The 4494-nt window shown below is 34.6% G+C and overlaps 1 non-coding gene across 1 annotated transcript; it reads right to left on the minus strand.

The window, feature by feature from the left end:
• Positions 1–2063: 2063 nt before the first annotated feature.
• On the minus strand, positions 2064–2170 carry LOC136228284 (small nucleolar RNA R71). The gene has a single exon (XR_010688612.1). It is a non-coding gene; the product is annotated as a small nucleolar RNA R71 (small nucleolar RNA).
• Between the last annotated feature and the right edge of the window lie 2324 nt (positions 2171–4494).

Below are 4494 nucleotides of genomic sequence, written 5' to 3' on the forward strand. Positions count from 1 at the left end.
TGTGTTGTTTATATCTATTTAGCGTACTTTTACGTCCGAATATGTTTCTTTCATGTAAGGTACCTAAATATTTGGTAAAATCCAAATAGGAACGAAAAGAGGTAAAAAACGAAGGAAACCCCTACAAAAGGAGTCAAAGACGAAGAAAATCAAAACGCACCGAAACGAAGACAAGGAAAGAAGTCAGAGACGGAAAGAACACCCATGTCGCGACCGAGAATCCTTTCGTTCGAAGGCTGAAACTGTTTCTCCATTCTCGGCCGAGAATTTAGATTCTCGGTAAGTTTAGAAATTCAGGCAGCACAACATACACTTGTTCGTTTTCAAAGAAACGCGTCCGTTCGATTGGATAAGAACGTCTCTTCACAGTAGACACGTTCCTTAAATTGACCCTTCAACATCTATAAATAAAGAGTTGATTTCAGAATTAATATGATGATTTTTAGAGTTAAGATTTAGTACAGAATTAATGCAGAAATTCTGAGTCAAACGATTCAGAGTTAGAAGTTCGATTTTGTAAAAAGCAATATGATGTACACACATTGTTTATCAAATAATTACAAACGCAGTAGCATTTAGATTTAGATTAAGATCTGTTCATATTAGTTTACATTTTGGTAGTAGAAGTACCCGTCTCTATTCCGAAGATTCGGCGAGAAGATTAAGTAGCGGATTCGACCCCGGAGCCTGACAAACTCTAACGAGGTTTGAGGAAAGGATTGACAACCTGGAACTTGAATATCGTTTTGAATGCTTCCATGCTTTCTGTTCTCTGTAAACTTGTATCAAATTCATACTTCATCTAATAAAGTTCATGCAATTCAATAAATTTTTATGTAGCACTTCTGTAATTGATCCGAAGTGAGTTCTGGTGTTTTCATTAATACGTAGTTGAATTAAATATCTTTACAAGGAAACTTTGTTGAACACTTAGGCAAATTAATTCTTATGCAAATAAGTATTAATTTGGTTAAGGTAGCAATCTAACCCGACCGTAGGAGGATTGTCTGCAGTTCAAAGCCCTTTAATTGAAGGAGTTTACGTTATTACATTTTTATAATTTATACAAAGTTTAAAGTTGTTTTCTTTGCTTAATGCAAACGAATACAATTATTCTCTTATTTTAAACACTAAACGTTTCTGTTTTGTAATTCATACTCAAAACAGAATTGATTTCTAACATTCTACATATTCTAACCTAATTCTTATTCAATCAATCTCAAAACCAAATCCAATTAAACGATTTTCCATATTATAAACATAAAACGTGAATCAAACTGAATTAAAATAAGTTTTCGTTAAAAAACGTTCCCTGTGGGATCGATATCTTTTTATTACTACAAGCGAAACCGTGCACTTGCGGAAATCGCTCAACAAGTTTTTGGCGCCGTTGCCGGGGAACGCCAAAATGTTTAACAAAAATTTAGATTTTTCGTGTTTTATTTCGAATCTAGGTTTATACATACTTATTTTATCTTTTGTAATTTATTAATTTTACTTTACTAACATATTTATTTTTCAAATTCTGTTTTGAAGGTAGTTTTGGTTCGTGCAAGATTTCAAGTTCATGCGCAGTTCTCGAAGATCAGGCATTGCACCAGACCCTACTGACCCAGAAATTGAAAGAACCATTAAAAAGAAAAAGAAAGACAAGAAAAAAAAACAAACAAAATTCAGAACCACAGTCAGAAATTATGGCAACACTTATGGATTACGCTAGGCCAGGAGTGGCCGGTGTAACAAATAGCATAGTTAGACCCCAAATAAATGCAAACCAATTTGAAATTAAGCCAGCATTGCTTAATATGTTGCAAAATAATGTAACATTTTATGGGTTGCCTAACGAAAATCCTAACACCCACTTGACAAATTTCTTAGAAATTTGCGACACTTTCAAAAAAAATGATGTGACTGCCAAAGCTATCAAACTTCGCCTCTTTCCTTTCACCTTGAAGGATAGAGCCAAAGAATGGTTAACTTCCATGCCAGGCGCAATATTTGAAACTTGGGACCAACTTGCCCAAGCATTTTTATCAAAATATTTTCCTTTAGCAAAAACCGCAAGAGTCATCAAAGAGTTAACATCCTTTACTCAAAATGATAATGAAACTCTTTATGAGGCTTGGGAACGTTTTAAAGAACTTCAACGTTTATGCCTACACCACCAATTGCCCGATGCACTTTTAATGCAAATATTTTATAATGGATTAAATCCTACAACCAGAGGTTCATTAGACGCTATGTCGGGAGGGTTATTTATGAAGAAGACATTAGCCCAAGCAAGAGAACTTTTGGAGGAAATGGCAATCAACAGCAGTATGTGGCCCGCGGAACGTGGACATATACCAGTGGCGAAACCATCATCCTCAACCACATCATCAGTTAAAGGTATAGTGAATCTTGATCTAGTTGCGATGTTACAAGCTCAATTTTCTGCCTTATCGCACAAAATTGATAGGTTTATGGCACCGTGCGATGCTAATGGTAATTCAATCCAAACGGATGTGGATTACGAAGGTATGAGCAAGATTGAATAGGTCAATTTTGTCCAAGGGCAAAACCAAACTAATAATCCTTATTCTAATACCTATAATCCTGGATGGAGGAATCATCCTAACTTTAACTGGAAAGATAATAATAATAATAATAATGCTAATCAAAATCGTACCAATAATTATCAAAATCAATCAAGAGATACGATTAGCACTTTATCTTCTAAAATCGACAAATTTATAGATGCTATCAGTGGAAAAATAAGTAATCACGACGATGGTTTTAAACGGATCGAGAATAAATTCGATCAGCTTATTAAAAACCACTCATCTAGCATCCATAATTTGGAGGTTCAAATTGGACAAATTGCTAAATCAATTCCATCCCGAAAAGAGGGAAGTCTTCCCAGCCATACGAAAGAAAATCTGAAAGAGCATGTAAAGGCTATCACTCTTCATTCAGGGAAAAATTACTTAGGTCCGGAAATGCCCGGAGATTCGACTTTACCAGGAACTGATTTACCAAAATCCAAAGAAGATACATTAAACACAGAAGGTTCACCAATTGACTCAAGTACAAAAACTTTTGTACCCAAACCACCTTTTCCACACAAAGTCCGAAATAAGGACTATGACAAACAACTTTTAACATTTTTGGATAAACTTAAAAATTTGCACATTAATTTGACGTTTATGGATGCAATTACGCAAATTCCTAACTATGGTAAGTTCTTAAAAGATTTGATTTCAAAGAAAATTAGTTGGGAAGGAATTTCATCCATTTTGCTAACTGAAGACTGTAGTTCAATAGTGTCAAGCAATTTGCCCACTAAACTCAAAGATCCCGGATGTTTTACTATTCCATGTAAATTGGGAGATATTGAATTCCCAAGTTGTCTTTGTGATTTAGGAGCAAGTATAAAACTTAATGCTATTGTCTATTTTTAACAAGTTAGGTTTAGAAGAAGATATCAAACATACCAATACGGTTTTGCAATTAGCGGATCAAACCACTAAGAGACCATATGGTATAATTGAGGACGTTTTAGTTAAAGTTGACAAATTTATTTTTCCTACCGATTTTGTTATATTAGATTTTGCATATGACGTTAATTGTCCACTAATTTTTGGTAGACCGTTTATGAACACGGGACGTGCTTTAGTTGATGTATCGGAAGGGAAAGTAGTTTTAAGGATAGGAGAAGATAAGATTGAGTTTAATATGAACAAAGAGATGAAATATCCTATGGAGGAATTCGCTTGTATGAAACTTGACTTAGTTGAAGAATGTGTCAATGACATTATTCAAAAAGAAGAAATATTAGAACCTATAATGGGAGAAGAATTAGAAGATAAGGACCCAGAGCCTTTGATTCGAGAAGATGGACCAGTTCCGCCTTCAATTGTAATACCCCTAAATTAGAACTTAAAGAGTTACCAAACCATTTGAGGTACGCTTTCTTAGGTGAAGGCGATTCTCTACCTATAATTATCTCTAACAAGTTAACTAAAGTTCAAGAAGAAAAATTGAAAGAAGTTGTTAGAAATAGGATAAGAAGTATGGGATGGCAAATTTCAGACTTAAAAGGAATCAATCCTAGTATTGTAATGCACAGAATTCACTTAGAAGAAGATAAGCCACCTAAAGCGGTTAGGCAAAGACGCTTAAATCCAAACATGAAAGAAGTAGTCAAAAATGAGATTACTAAACTTTTAGACAATGGGATCATTTATCCTATCTCGGATAGTGAATGGGTTAGTCCAATCCATTGTGTACCTAAAAAGGGAGGCATAACTGTTGTCAGGAATGATGAAGGTGAATTAATACCTACGCGAACCACCACCGGTTGGAGGGTTTGTATAGATTATAGGAACCTAAACAAAGCAACCAGGAAAGATCATTTTCCTCTACCTTTCATCGATCAAATGATTGAAAGGATAGTTGGTCATGCTTTTTATTGTTTTCTCGATGGTTATTCTGGATTCTTTCAAATTTATATTT

Source organism: Euphorbia lathyris, chromosome 4 (genome assembly GCF_963576675.1).
Source record: "Euphorbia lathyris chromosome 4, ddEupLath1.1, whole genome shotgun sequence".
Classification (NCBI taxonomy): domain Eukaryota; kingdom Viridiplantae; phylum Streptophyta; class Magnoliopsida; order Malpighiales; family Euphorbiaceae; genus Euphorbia; species Euphorbia lathyris.